This window comes from Oncorhynchus clarkii, chromosome 25 (assembly GCF_045791955.1).
Source record: "Oncorhynchus clarkii lewisi isolate Uvic-CL-2024 chromosome 25, UVic_Ocla_1.0, whole genome shotgun sequence".
In the NCBI taxonomy this organism is placed as follows: domain Eukaryota; kingdom Metazoa; phylum Chordata; class Actinopteri; order Salmoniformes; family Salmonidae; genus Oncorhynchus; species Oncorhynchus clarkii.
The window spans coordinates 41,134,420-41,150,835 of NC_092171.1; the positions used below are offsets into that span (position 1 = coordinate 41,134,420).

At 41.4% G+C, this 16,416-nt stretch overlaps 1 pseudogene; it reads left to right on the forward strand.

Annotated features, from left to right (window-relative positions):
- The window catches only part of LOC139383914 (prospero homeobox protein 1-like), a 109,686-nt pseudogene extending 93,861 nt beyond the window's left edge, over window positions 1-15,825 (forward strand).
- The last annotated feature ends 591 nt before the right edge of the window (window positions 15,826-16,416 follow it).

Sequence of the window (16,416 nt, forward strand, 5' to 3'; positions counted from 1 at the left end):
TCTGTCCATAGGACAACAAGTATATTGCACAAATCTGGCCTTTATGGAAGAGTGGCAAGAAGAAAGCCATTTCTTAAAGATATCCATAAAAAGTGTTGTTTAAAGTTTGCCACAAGCCACCTGGGAGACACACCAAACATGTGAAAGAAGGTGCTCTGGTCAGATGAAACCAAAATTGAACTTTTTGGCAACAATGCAAAACGTTATGTTTGGCGTAAAAGCAACACAGCTCATCACACTGAACACACCATCCCCACTGTCAAACATGGTGGTGGCAGCATCATGGTTTGGGCCTGCTTTTCTTCAGCAGGGACAGGGAAGATGGTTAAAATTTATGGGAAGATGGATGGAGCCAAATACAGGACCATTCTGGAAGAAAACCTGATGGAGTCTGCAAAAGACCTGAGACTGGGACGGAGATTTGTCTTCCAACAAGACAATGATCCAAAACATAAAGCAAAATCTACAATGGAATGGTTCAAAAATAAACATATCCAGGTGTTAGAATGGCCAAGTCAAAGTCCAGACCTGAATCCAATCGAGAATCTGTGGAAAGAACTGAAAACTGCTGTTCACAAATGCTCTCCATCCAACCTCACTGAGCTCGAGCTGTTTTGCAAGGAGGAATGGGAAAAAATTTCAGTCTCTCGATGTGCAAAACTGATAGAGACCGTGCTGACGTTGCTTCCAGAGGCAGTTTGGAACTCGGTAGTGAGTGTTGTAACCAGGACAGACGTTTTTTCACGCTATAATCTTCAGCACTCGGCGCTCCCGTTCTGTGAGCTTGTGTGGCCTACCACTTCGCGGCTGAGCTGTTGTTGCTCCTAGACGTTTCCACTTCACAATAACAGCACTTACACTCGACAGGGCAGCTCTAGCAGGGCAGAAATAGGATGAACTGACTTGTTGGAAAGGTGGCATCCCATTACGATGCCACGTTGAAAGTCACTGAGCTCTTAAATAAGGGCCAATCTTCTGCCAGTGTTTGGCTATGGAGATCGCATGGCTGTGTGCTCGATTTTACACACCTGTCAGCAACGGGTGTGGCTGAAATATATGAATCCACTAATTGGAAGGGGTGTCCACATAATTTTGTATATACTGTATAGATGGGCTGCAAGGTGCAACTATAGTGTATTCACTATTTGAAAAAGTCACAAAAAAATTTGCTCTCCGTTCCTTGCCTCAGGCTGCACACGCTGTTCTCTCGTCAAGGGTATCATATTTTCAACCATCAGAAAATTCTCAATATAATCTTATCTTTACTAATATGTCAAATTAGTTTTTTCGATTTAAAATGGCCCATTATCAAATGGGCAAAAACAGAAACAGGGGGATAAAGACTACTCATCCGTATGCACTGGAGCAGCGAATGGATAGGCTGCTGCTGTTGTTTAACTCCACCCATCAACCACTGACGATCCAATAAGAAGCATGCAGCCTCTCGCTGTGCAACAGGTGATACTCCACCTACACTCTGTCTGCCGTGGGCCCTGTTCCTGTAGCTACCCAGTACTCTGTCTGCCGTGGGCTCTCCAACCCTGTTCCTGTAGCTACCCAGTACTCTGTCTGCCGTGAGCTCTCCAACCCTGTTCCTGTAGCTACCCAGTACTCTGTCTGCCGTGAGCTCTCCAACCCTGTTCCTGTAGCTATTTCGTAGTTAAAGGTAATGTGTCAGCCTATTATTTATGAGATATTTCGTAGTTAAAGGTAATGTGCCAAGACTGCTTCCATCACGTGGACTGGGAGATGTTTCGTATTGCGTCAGATAACAACATTGACGAATACGCTGATTCGGTGTGCGAGTTCATTAGAACGTGCGTTGAAGATGTCGTTCCCATAGCAACGATTAAAACATTCCCTAACCAGAAACCGTGGATTGATGGCAGCATTCGTGTGAAACTGAAAGCGCGAACCACTGCTTTTAATCAGGGCAAGGTGTCTGGTAACATGACCGAATACAAACAGTGCAGCTATTCCCTCCGCAAGGCTATCAAACAAGCTAAGCGCCAGTACAGAGACAAAGTAGAATCTCAATTCAACGGCTCAGACACAAGAGGCATGTGGCAGGGTCTACAGTCAATCACGGACTACAGGAAGAAATCCAGCCCAGTCACGGACCAGGATGTCTTGCTCCCAGGCAGACTAAATAACTTTTTTGCCCGCTTTGAGGACAATACAGTGCCACTGACACGGCCTGCAACGAAAACATGCGGTCTCTCCTTCACTGCAGCCGAGGTGAGTAAGACATTTAAACGTGTTAACCCTCGCAAGGCTGCAGGCCCAGACGGCATCCCCAGCCGCGCCCTCAGAGCATGCGCAGACCAGCTGGCCGGTGTGTTTACGGACATATTCAATCAATCCCTATACCAGTCTGCTGTTCCCACATGCTTCAAGAGGGCCACCATTGTTCCTGTTCCCAAGAAAGCTAAGGTAACTGAGCTAAACGACTACCGCCCTGTAGCACTCACATCCGTCATCATGAAGTGCTTTGAGAGACTAGTCAAGGACCATATCACCTCCACCCTACCTGACACCCTAGACCCACTCCAATTTGCTTACCGCCCAAATAGGTCCACAGACGATGCAATCTCAACCACACTGCACACTGCCCTAACCCATCTGGACAAGAGGAATACCTATGTGAGAATGCTGTTCATCGACTACAGCTCGGCATTCAACACCATAGTACCCTCCAAGCTCGTCATCAAGCTCGAGACCCTGGGTCTCGACCCCGCCCTGTGCAACTGGGTACTGGACTTCCTGACGGGCCGCCCCCAGGTGGTGAGGGTAGGCAACAACATCTCCTCCCCGCTGATCCTCAACACTGGGGCCCCACAAGGGTGCGTTCTGAGCCCTCTCCTGTACTCCCTGTTCACCCACGACTGCGTGGCCACGCACGCCTCCAACTCAATCATCAAGTTTGCGGACGACACAACAGTGGTAGGCTTGATTACCAACAACGACGAGACGGCCTACAGGGAGGAGGTGAGGGCCCTCGGAGTGTGGTGTCAGGAAAATAACCTCACACTCAACGTCAACAAAACTAAGGAGATGATTGTGGACTTCAGGAAACAGCAGAGGGAACACCCCCCTATCCACATCGATGGAACAGTAGTGGAGAGGGTAGCAAGTTTTAAGTTCCTCGGCATACACATCACAGACAAACTGAATTGGTCCACTCACACAGACAGCATCGTGAAGAAGGCGCAGCAGCGCCTCTTCAACCTCAGGAGGCTGAAGAAATTCGGCTTGTCACCAAAAGCACTCACAAACTTCTACAGATGCACAATCGAGAGCATCCTGGCGGGCTGTATCACCGCCTGGTATGGCAACTGCACCGCCCTCAACCGTAAGGCTCTCCAGAGGGTAGTGAGGTCTGCACAACGCATCACCGGGGGCAAACTACCTGCCCTCCAGGACACCTACACCACCCGATGTCACAGGAAGGCCATAAAGATCATCAAGGACATCAACCACCCGAGCCACTGCCTGTTCACCCCGCTATCATCCAGAAGGCGAGGTCAGTACAGGTGCATCAAAGCTGGGACCGAGAGACTGAAAAACAGCTTCTATCTCAAGGCCATCAGACTGTTAAACAGCCACCACTAACACTGAGTGGCTGCTGCCAACACACTGACACTGACTCAACTCCAGCCACTTTAATAATGGGAATTGATGGGAAATGATGTAAATATATCACTAGCCACTTTAAACAATGCTACCTTATATAATGTTACTTACCCTACATTATTCATCTCATATGCATATGTATATACTGTACTCTATATCATCGACTGTATCCTTATGTAATACATGTATCACTAGCCACTTTAAACTATGCCACTTTGTTTACATACTCATCTCATTTGTACATACTGTACTCGATACCATCTACTGTATCTTGCCTATGCTGCTCTGTACCATCAATCATTCATATATCCTTATGTACATATTCTTTATCCCCTTACACTGTGTACAAGACAGTAGTTTTGGAATTGTTAGTTAGATTACTTGTTATTACTGCATTGTCGGAACTAGAAGCACAAGCATTTCGCTACACTCGCGTTAACATCTGCTAACCATGTGTATGTGACAAATAAAATTTGATTTGATTTGATTTGATTTGTGTCAGCCTATTATTTATGAGATATTTAGTAGTTAAAGGTAATGTGTCAGCCTATTATTTATGAGATATTTCGTAGTTAAAGGTAATGTGTCAGCCTATTATTTATGAGATATTTAGTAGTTAAAGGTAATGTGCCAGCCTATTATTTATGATATATTTAGTAGTTAAAGGTAATGTGTCAGCCTATTATTTATGAGATATTTAGTAGTTAAAGGTAATGTGACAGCCTATTATTTATGAGATATTTAGTAGTTAAAGGTAATGTGTCAGCCTATAATTTATGAGATATTTAGTAGTTAAAGGTAATGTGTCAGCCTATTATTTATGATATATTTGGTAGTTAAAGGTAATGTGTCAGCCTATTATTTATGATATATTTAGTAGTTAAAGGTAATGTGTCAGCCTATAATTTGAGATATTTAGTAGTTAAAGGTAATGTGTCAGCCTATTATTTATGATATATTTAGTAGTTAAAGGTAATGTGACAGCCAATTATTTATGATATATTTAGTAGTTAAAGGTAATGTGTCAGCCTATTATTTATGAGATATTTAGTAGTTAAAGGTAATGTGTCAGCCTATTATTTATGAGATATTTAGTAGTTAAAGGTAATGTGTCAGCCTATTATTTATGAGATATTTAGTAGTTAAAGGTAATGTGTCAGCCTATTATTTATGATATATTTAGTAGTTAAAGGTAATGTGTCAGCCTATAATTTATGAGATATTTCGTAGTTAAAGGTAATGTGTCAGCCTATTATTTATGAGATATTTAGTAGTTAAAGGTAATGTGTCAGCCTATTATTTATGAGATATTTAGTAGTTAAAGGTAATGTGCCAGCCTATTATTTATGAGATATTTCGTAGTTAAAGGTAATGTGCCAGCCTATTATTTATGAGATATTTCGTAGTTAAAGGTAATGTGTCAGCCTATTATTTATGATATATTTAGTAGTTAAAGGTAATGTGTCAGCCTATTATTTATGATATATTTAGTAGTTAAAGGTAATGTGTCAGCCTATTATTTATGAGATATTTAGTAGTTAAAAGGTAATGTGTCAGCCTATTATTTATGAGATATTTAGTAGTTAAAGGTAATGTGTCAGCCTATTATTTATGAGATATTTGGTAGTTAAAGGTAATGTGTCAGCCTATTATTTATGAGATATTTAGTAGTTAAAGGTAATGTGTCAGCCTATTATTTATGATATATTTAGTAGTTAAAGGTAATGTGACAGCCTATTATTTATGAGATATTTAGTAGTTAAAGGTAATGTGTCAGCCTATTATTTATGAGATATTTAGTAGTTAAAGGTAATGTGTCAGCCTATTATTTATGAGATATTTAGTAGTTAAAGGTAATGTGTCAGCCTATTATTTATGAGATATTTGGTAGTTAAAGGTAATGTGTCAGCCTATTATTTATGAGATATTTAGTAGTTAAAGGTAATGTGTCAGCCTATTATTTATGATATATTTAGTAGTTAAAGGTAATGTGCCAGCCTATTATTTATGATATATTTAGTAGTTAAAGGTAATGTGCCAGCCTATTATTTATGAGATATTTAGTAGTTAAAGGTAATGTGTCAGCCTATTATTTATGATATATTTAGTAGTTAAAGGTAATGTGTCAGCCTATTATTTATGATATATTTAGTAGTTAAAGGTAATGTGTCAGCCTATTATTTATGAGATATTTCGTAGTTAAAGGTAATGTGTCAGCCTATTATTTATGAGATATTTCGTAGTTAAAGGTAATGTGTCAGCCTATTATTTATGAGATATTTAGTAGTTAAAGGTAATGTGTCAGCCTATTATTTATGATATATTTAGTAGTTAAAGGTAATGTGACAGCCTATTATTTATGATATATTTAGTAGTTAAAGGTAATGTGTCAGCCTATTATTTATGAGATATTTCGTAGTTAAAGGTAATGTGTCAGCCTATTATTTATGAGATATTTAGTAGTTAAAGGTAATGTGTCAGCCTATTATTTATGAGATATTTCGTAGTTAAAGGTAATGTGTCAGCCTATTATTTATGAGATATTTAGTAGTTAAAGGTAATGTGCCAGCCTATTATTTATGAGATATTTCGTTGTTAAAGGTAATGTGTCAGCCTATTATTTATGAGATATTTCGTAGTTAAAGGTAATGTGTCAGCCTATTATTTATGAGATATTTCGTAGTTAAAGGTAATGTGTCAGCCTATTATTTATGATATATTTAGTAGTTAAAGGTAATGTGCCAGCCTATTATTTATGAGATATTTCGTAGTTAAAGGTAATGTGTCAGCCTATTATTTATGAGATATTTCGTAGTTAAAGGTAATGTGTCAGCCTATTATTTATGATATATTTAGTAGTTAAAGGTAATGTGTCAGCCTATTATTTATGATATATTTAGTAGTTAAAGGTAATGTGTCAGCCTATTATTTATGAGATATTTCGTAGTTAAAGGTAATGTGTCAGCCTATTATTTATGAGATATTTAGTAGTTAAAGGTAATGTGTCAGCCTATTATTTATGAGATATTTCGTAGTTAAAGGTAATGTGTCAGCCTATTATTTATGAGATATTTAGTAGTTAAAGGTAATGTGTCAGCCTATTATTTATGAGATATTTAGTAGTTAAAGGTAATGTGTCAGCCTATTATTTATGAGATATTTAGTAGTTAAAGGTAATGTGTCAGCCTATAATTTATGAGATATTTAGGATTGGTTTAATGTATATGCCTATACATAAAGTCAATTTGCACAGGGGTTGTTTTGAAGTGAGCATCACCTGACAAAGCGCTGTCTATGTCCTTGTGTTCGGCTTTGAAACGACGTCGACAAAAGACCAGGTTTTCCACTCAATTTCAACCTGTTGTTGAACTCAAAAAACTGCGGGAAGTAGTTTGGGGTGGGTGTGCTGCGATTTTTCTTTTTTGCCGACAGGGGTAGGGAGGATGCAGAAACGGTTTTGCCCGCGCTGAAGACATCTACATCCACTAATACAGGACAAGTAAAGGCCCAGTGCACTACTTTTGTGAAAAAGTTCAAACTAACTTGTATTTGAGTGTTTACCAGCCTTTGTAATTTGAGTCTGATAATTATCTGTTCAAAACAGTTAATCTGATAATACTTGTGGAATAAAAATACTTAATATACACTACCGGTCAAAAGTTTGGACACACCTACTCATTCCAGGGTTTTTCTTAATTATACTATTTTATACATTGTAGAATAATAGTGAAGACATCAAAACCTATGAAATAACACATATGGAATCATGTAGTAACCAAAAAAAGTGTTAATCAAATCAAAATATATTTTATATTATTCTAAAGTATCCACCCTTTGCCTTGATGACAGCTTTGCACATTCTCTCAACCAGCTTCACGAGGTAGTCACCTGGAATGCAATTTCCATGTTCATTCTTTTGGTACTGGTCCCCCCCCCCCCCCCTTGTTTGGAGGACTGTTAGCACAGTGTCCATGGTAAATTAATACTGCAAGAAAATTCATTGTTTTCCATTGTTATTTGATCAAGAAAAATATTTAATTTGATGTGGATGTTTTATGTCTTTGACCACAACTCTGCACCTTTTGATGTGGATGTTTGAGGACGGGATCGTGATCTTTCTGGATTCCATTAGAATGACGTCACAGAGAAAGAGACTACGACTCCCACAATTCCAACTGTTGAAACCTGCAAGATTCTGTTCTCAATTATACAACGACCATTTTCTTTTGTCAAAGCGGCAATGCTGAAAGACAAATGTTTTGCTCGCGCTACAGATGTCTACATCGGCCTGTAAATACTAGTAAAGGGCCAAGTGCACTACTTTTGTGAAAACACGTTTAAAAATATAAATAATAATAATTTCAATATATATATATATTTTTCAAATATTATTATTCTGAATATTCAGAGGTGCTGCAGCACCGTCAGCATCTCCACTTCCTGTTTCAACTGCTTTTTCAGTGAAGTGAGTATTTAAAGATGCTGTTCTGTTGATTTTTGTTTGCATTTGCATTCATGTCAGAGTGGTTAGAGGGACAATAGAGCCCTGAGTACCAGGCCATTAGGACCTGATCGAGGGACAATAGAGCCCTGAGTACCAGGCCATTAGGACCTGATGGAGGGACAGTAGAGCCCTGAGTACCAGGCCATTAGGACCTGATGGAGGGACAGTAGAGCCCTGAGTACCAGGCCATTAGGACATGATGGAGGGACAGTAGAGCCCTGAGTACCAGGCCATTAGTGACCTGATGGTCATTAGCTAGTTGGGTACTACCAACACATATGCCAGAGTGCATAAGAGGAGATTAGAGTTGAATTTTACTGCGGTCAGGACTCATGACAGCCGGTGTGGCGGCAGCCCTATTTTAGGCTTCTTCTATAGTGTATGGAGAGAGGAAACAGTGCAGACACAGTGATCTCAGCCATCTGATTGGCTAGCGATAGGCCTATAGGTGCACTTGATTTGCTCTCCTTCAAAATGGGAACACTTTTCCAACAGCGTGAAAAAAAAGGAAGGAACGCAAGACTTTATCGTTGTTTTTAATTTACAGAAATGTCTTGGAGATCGACTAGAAATGTCTTGGTGATCGACTAGAAATGTCTTGGAGATCGACTAGAAATGTCTTGGAGATCGACTAGAAATGTCTTGGCGATCGACTAGAAAAGTCTGGCGATCGACTAGAAATGTCTTGGAGATCGACTAGAAATGTCTTGGAGATCGACTAGAAATGTCTTGGAGATCGACTAGAAATGTCTTGGAGATCGACTAGAAATGTCTTGGCGATCGACTAGAAAAGTCTGACTAGAAATGTCTTGGAGATCGACTAGAAATGTCTTGGAGATCGACTAGAAAAGTCTGGCGATCGACTAGAAATGTCTAGAAATGTCTTGGAGATCGACTAGAAATGTCTTGGAGATCGACTAGAAATGTCTTGGAGATCGACTAGAAATGTCTTGGAGATCAACTAGAAATGTCTGACGATCGACTAGAAATGTCTTGGCGATCAGCTAGAAATGTTTTGGAGATCGACTAGAAATGTCTTGGAGATCAACTAGAAATGTCTTGGAGATCAACTAGAAATGTCTTGGAGATCAACTAGAAATGTCTTGGCGATCGACTAGAAATGTCTTGGCGATCGAATAGAAATGTCTTGGAGATCGACTAGAAAAGTCTGGTGATCGACTAGAAATGTCTTGGAGATCGACTAGAAATGTCTGGCGATCGACTAGAAATGTCTGGCGATCGACTAGAAATGTCTGGCGATCAACTAGAAATGTCTTGGAGTTCGACTAGAAATGTCTTGGAGTTCGACTAGAAATGTCTTGGAGTTCGACTAGAAATGTCTGGCAATCGACTAGAAATGTCTTGGAGATTGACTAGTTGGAAGAATAGATGTTCTTTCAAAGTTGGCAGACACACACACACACACACACACACACACACACACACACACACAGAGGAAGTGTTTGGCTCTGCTTAATGTCTGACAGAGTGAGTCACACGTTCTGGAGGGAAAGCTTCTGCATGTATTCTATCAGCTAGCAAGAGGCACTTAAAGTTCATGGGTGACACACACACACACACACACACACACACACACACACACACACAGAGAAGAGGGTTTGTAGGGCTTGGCCTAGGGGGTATGGAGAGGGGTGGCATTTCGGGGAGCTTAAAGAGGAGGGTCTCATTTTTCCTTTATTCTACAATTCAAAGGAGCACACACGCTCACACACACAAACACACACACGCCTCGAGGCTACGGAAGGTTCACACACTCACGTTTCAGGAATGTCACGTTTCAGGAATGTCACGTTTCAGGACTGTCACGTTTCCTATGTGATTAGTTCCCACCCTGTTAGAGAAAACTCTCCATATTCCTCTTCTCTAACTCTTTACCTTCTCTCTTTTACTGATGAAAAGACCGGTCACTGTTTCCTCTGCGATGGAGGGGCTTGTGTGTGTGTGTGTGTGTGTCTGTGTGTGCATAAGTGTGTGTTTTAAAGTGTTCTAGGTGTGTGTGAGTGTCTGTGATCAATATCTCTCTAGCCCAGAGAACAATCAATTAAACACACATGTTGTGTCTACTTGAACACTGGGGAGCTCTCCCATTTTATGTATTTCTCTAACTCCTACCATCCCCCCTCGCTTTCACCCTCTCTCCTCTCTCTCTCCTTCCCTCCTATCATCCCCCCTCGCTTTCACCCTCTCTCCTCTCTCTCTCCTTCCCTCCTATCATCCCCCTCGCTTTCACTCTCTCACTTTCACTCTCTCTCTCTAACCCTTACCTCCTATCATTCTCTCTCTCTCTCTCCTTCCCTCCTATCATTCTCTCTCTCTCTCTCTCTCTACTACAACGCTCTGGGTAATGAACCACTCTTCTGAGATGAGGTTATGTTTAAAGACTACACAATCTCCATTTCTATCCTCCCTTTCTCCTCCCCACTTCTATCCTCCCCTGCCTCCCCTCCACTTCTCTCCTCCCCTGCCTCCCCTCCACTTCTATCCTCCACTGCCTCCCCTCCACTTCTATCCTCCCCTGCCTCCCCTCCACTTCTATCCTCCCCTGCCTCCCCTCCACTTCTATCCTCCCCTGCCTCCCCTCCACTTCTATCCTCCCTTTCTCCCCTCCTCTCCCATCCTTTCTTCCCTCTCTTTACTTCCTCTCCCTTTCCTCTCTTCCCCCTCTTCTCTTCTCCTCTCTTCCTCAGAGTAGAGAAAGGTAGTGATTATGTTAACTTATAGAGCAAGTTATCAGTGGGTCTGACAGATAGCTATAATTACACTAAACTGGGATGGCAGGTGTCTTTGTCTATGACAGAGGGTGAACGGCATTGAGATTGGCAGCAGTGTGTGTGTGTGTGTGTCTTTAGAGAGTGTGTGTGTGTGTCTTTAGAGAGTTTGTGTGTGTGTGTGTGTGTCTTTAGAGAGTGTGTGTGTTTGTGTGTGTGTGTGTCTTTAGAGAGTGTGTGTGTTTGTGTGTGTGTGTGTCTTTAGAGAGTGTGTGTGTTTGTGTGTGTGTGTGTCTTTAGAAAGTGTGTGTGTTTGTGTGTGTGAGTGCATTCAAGCATTCTCGAGGATAAGATGAAGGCAATGTCTTTGTTACTGAGACTGATTGGAGTCACGCGGACTGTGTGTGTGTGTGTGTGTGTGTTGAGACAATAGCCAGGGTCATCTGACCGTGAGGCAGCCCCTCATATCACATGACGAACTGAAGGACACGTCTTTGTTACTGAGACTCTGTCAGAGACAGCTGTTCTGCACACACACACACACACACACACACACACACACACACACACACACACACAGTCACCTTAGGAGCCAGTGAGATAACTGGACACTGGGTACGAGAGGGATTGCCCAAAGGAAGTTTGATTTGAGGAAGAAAGAATGATGTGTGTGTGTCCGGGGGTTGGGGGTCATTCACTTGAGTACACAGAGAAAGAGAGAGAGAGGGGGAGAGAGAGAGAGAGAGAGGGAGAGAGAGGGAGAGAGAGAGAGAGGGAGAGAGAGAGAGAGACAGAGAGAGAGACAAAGAGAGAGAGAGGCGTCGAAGCCTGAGTAATTTTAAGAAGCGCTATAGATGGAAGGAATGTAATGTGGAAACCAACCAAAAAACAATTAGGCAACAACAAATTCAATCCCTTTTAGACAACTTCCAGGACAAAACGTTCCGCTGTAATAGTGAAGTTGTCAACTTGGCAGTAGAAAATCTTAACAGTATATTTGACCTCTCAGCTTCCCCTAATCAATCTAGAAATGTCAAACAGAAAACCGAAGAAAATTAACAACAATGACAAACGTTTTGATGAAGAATGCAAAAACCTAAGAAAGAAATTGAGAAACCTGTCCAACCAAAAACATAGAGACCCAGAAAACCTGAGTCTACGCCTTCACTATGGTGAATCACTAAAACAATACAGAAATACACTACGGAAAAAGAAGGAACAGCATGTCAGAAATCAGCTCAATGTAATTGAAGAATCCATAGATTCTAACCACTTGAAAACAATAAACAAACAACAACACAAAGAATTATCTATCCAAAATGGAGATGTGTGGGTAAACCACTTCTCCAATCTTTTTGGCTCTAAAACAAGGAATAAACAGCGAAAACATATACATGATCAAATACAAATCTTAGAATCAACTATTAAAGACCACCAGAACCCACTGGATTCCAGAACACACTGGATTCCAGAACCCACTGGATTCTCCAATTACCTTGAATGAGCTACAGGACAAAATAAAAATCCTCCAACCCAAAAATGCGTTGTTGGTATCCTCAATGAAATTATAAAATATACAGACAACAAATTCCAATGGGCTATACTAAACCTCTTTAACATCATCCTTAGCTCTGGCATCTTCCTCAATATTTGGAACCAAGGACTGATCACCCCAATCCACAAAAGTGGAGACAAATTTGACCCCAATAACTACCGTGGGATATGCGTCAAAAGTAATCTTGGGAAAATCCTCTGCATTATCATTAACAGCAGACTCGTAACTTCCACAAAACTGTGAACGATCTGAGAGTCAAGGCAAGAAGGGCCTTCTACGCCATCAAAAGGAACATCAAATTAAACACCCAAATGTTTTGACCCAAACTTAAGGAAAGCTTTGACTATGTACAGACTCAGTGAGCATAGCCTTGCTATTGAGAAAGGCCGCCGTAGACAGACATGGCTCTCAAGAGAAGACAGGCTATGTGCTCACTGCCCACAAAATGAGGTGGAAACTGAACTGAACTGCACTTCCTAACCTCCTGCCCAATGTATGACCATATTAGAGAGACATATTTCCCTCAGATTACACAGATCCACAAAGAATTCGATAACAAATCCAATTTTGAAAAACTCCCATATCTACTGGGTGAAATTCCACAGTGTGCCATCACAGCAGCAAGATTTGTGACCTGTTGCCACGAGAAAAGGGCAACCAGTGAAGAACAAACACCATTGTAAATACAACCCATATTTATGCTTATTTATTTTATCTTGTGTCCTTTAAACATTTGTACATTGTTAAAACACTGTATATATATATAATATGACATTTGTATTGTCTTTATTGTTTTGAATCTTCTGTATGTGTAATGTTTACTGTTAATTTGTATTGTTTTTCACTTTAGTTTATGATCTATTTCATTTGCTTTGACAATGTAAACATGTGTTTCACCTGCAAATTACGCCATTTGAATTCAATTGAGAGAGAGAGAGAGAGAGACAGAGAGAGAGAGAGAGAGAGAGACAGAGAGAGAGAGAGAGAGAGAGAGATAATTATTCTTGTCACAAACCCTTTTGTCTCTGTCTGCTGGCTGGAGGCTTTAATTGTTGGTTACCTCTCATCTTATTGTGGTGACACTCAGCTGTTGGTCTTCACACACACACACACACACACAGTCTGTTGTAGGCTATTGTAAAGATTAATCCATTATGGGCGGCCTAGTTGACCACTAAACACTGGAATACAGCTATCATAGGCTTAACACACACACAGAGAGATCTGTCTTGTCCATCCTAAATCAGGCCTGTAAAGAGGTCCAAATTACAGATGGCTCTATCTGTCTCCCTTTGTCTGCCTGCCCAACTATCTGTCTGCGTGTCTGCTTGTCTGCGCGTGTGCGCGTGTGCGTGTGTGTGGACATAAAGTCCCCACAAGAATGGTAAACAAACAAAAATTTGACCAACAAGGGGACATTTTGTTTGTCCCCACAAGGTCAAATGCTATTTCTAGGGAGTTTAGGGTTAAGGTTAAAATTAGAGTTAGAGTTACATTAAGGGATAGGAGCTAGGGTTAGGTTTAGGAGTTAGGGTTAGGCTTAGAAGCTAGGGTTAGGAGCTAGGGTTAGGTTTAGGAGCTAGGGTTAGGTTTAGGAGCTAGGGTTAGGTTTAGGGGCTAGGGTTAGGCTTAGAAGCTAGGGTTAGGAGCTAGGGTTAGATTTAGGTGATAGGGTTAGGAGCTAGGGTTAGGCTTAGGAGCGAGGGTTAGGAGCTAGGGTTAGGTTTAGGGGCTAGGGTTAGGTTTAGGAGCTAGGGTTAGGTTTAGGAGCTAGGGTTAGGTTTAGGAGCTAGGGTTAGGTTTAGGAGCTAGGGTTAGGTTTAGGAGCTAGGGTTAAGTTTAGGAGCTAGGGTTAGGTTTAGGCTTAGGAGCTAGGGTTAGGCTTAGGAGCTAGGGTTAGGAGCTAGGGTTAGGTTTAGGCTTAGGAGCTAGGTTTAGGCTTAGGAGCTAGGGTTAGGTTTTGGCTTAGGAGCTAGGGTTAGGTTTAGGCTTAGGAGCTAGGGTTAGGGTTAGGAGCTAGGGTTATGTTTAGAGTTATGGTTAGGAGCTAGGGTTAGGTATAGGCTTAGGAGCTAGGGTTAGGTTTAAGCTTAGGAGCTAGGGTTAGGGTTAGGAGCTAGGGTTAGGGTTAGGAGCTAGGGTTATGTTTAGAGTTATGGTTAGGAGCTAGGGTTAGGTATAGGCTTAAGAGCTAGGGTTAGGTTTAAGCTTAGGAGCTAGGGTTAGGGTTAAGAGCTAGGGTTAGGGTTAAGAGCTTGCATTATGTTTAGAGTTATGGTTAGGAGCTAGGGTTAGGGTTAGGCTTAGGAGCTAGGGTTAGGGTTAGAGTTAGAGTTAGGAGCTTGGGTTATGTATAGAGTTAGAGTTAGGAGCTAGGGTTATGTATAGAGTTAGAGTTAGGAGCTAGGGTTATGTATAGAGTTAGAAGCTAGGGTTATGTATAGAGTTAGAGTTAGGAGCTAGGGTTATGTATAGAGTTAGAGTTAGGAGCTAGGGTTATGTATAGAGTTAGAGTTAGGAGCTAGGGTTATGTATAGAGTTAGAGTTAGGAGCTAGGGTTAGGAGCTAGGGTTAGGGTTAGGAGCTAGGGTTAGGGTTAGGAGCTAGGGTTAGGAGCTAGGGTTAGGAGCTAGGGTTAGGGTTAGGAGCTAGGGTTAGGGTTAGGAGCTAGGGTTAGGGTTAGGAGCTAGGGTTATGTATAGAGTTAGAGTTAGGAGCTAGGGTTAGGGTTAGGAGCTAGGGTTAGGGTTAGGAGCTAGGGTTAGGAGCTAGGGTTAGGAGCTAGGGTTAGGGTTAGGAGCTAGGGTTAGGGTTAGGAGCTAGGGTTAGGGTTAGGAGCTAGGGTTAGGGTTAGGAGCTAGGGTTAGGGTTAGGAGCTAGGGTTAGGTATAGAGTTAGGAGCTAGGGTTAGAGTTAGGAGCTAGGGTTAGGGTTAGGAGCTAGGGTTAGGGTTAGGAGCTAGGGTTAGGGTTAGGAGCTAGGGTTAGGGTTAGGAGCTAGGGTTAGGTATAGGGTTAGGAAAATATGATTTTGAATGGGACTGAATCATGTGTACCCACAAGGTTAGCTGTACAAGTATGTGTGTGTGTGTGTGTGTGTGTGTGTGTGTGTGTGTGTGTGTGTGTGTGTGTGCGTGTGTGCGTGTGTAACCTGATGCCTCTAGTGATGTCATTCTCTCTATGTCTCTCTCTCAGGTTCCAGAGCGGTTCCTGGAAGTGTCCCAGCTGACGCTGAGGGAGTTTTTCAACGCCATCGTAGCAGGGAAGGACGTGGACCCATCCTGGAAGAAGGCCATCTACAAGGTGATCTGTAAACTAGACAGTGAAGTCCCCGAGGTCTTCAAATCACCCAACTGTCTGCAGGAGCTACTGAACGAATGAACGTGGCGTTTCGGGACAAAAACATCGAGTCCACACTCAAAAAAAATAAAAAGAAAGAAAAAAAAGTTTTGTTTTAAAAACTGTATAGATTTTCAGTTTTTTGTACAATTCTGTCTACTGCCGTTTTTGTAAAAATGTTACACTTTGACCTATTGTTTTGAGTGGTGACCAGTTTTTTTTTTTTTCGTCTGTGGCCAACAAAACAACGAGAGGAATGGTTTTCTGCTGAAGAATTACAGACAACTATATCTCTGGATGAATGGAGTTGAAAGTGACATTGATGTTGGGGATGTTTCATCAGAAAACAAGTTCTGTCACATACAGTACATCTCACTGTACTTAGAGACAAATGTCCATACTCAACAACAACAACAAAAACAACAACATTGTTTTAAAAAGAGCTGTAAAAAAAAAAAAAAAAAAAAAAACATGTTTTTTGAGATAACATTTTGAGATTAGACCTCATTTGGTTTTCTATCTTAAGTGGGTTTTAAACGCTCCAATAAGAACGCCGTCCAGACATCAGACTGGAACAGTTTTCTACGGACAACTTCGCCTTGGGACGAGTATGAAGACGATGTATTGGATTCAATCCGTATCGCGGAAGATTCACAG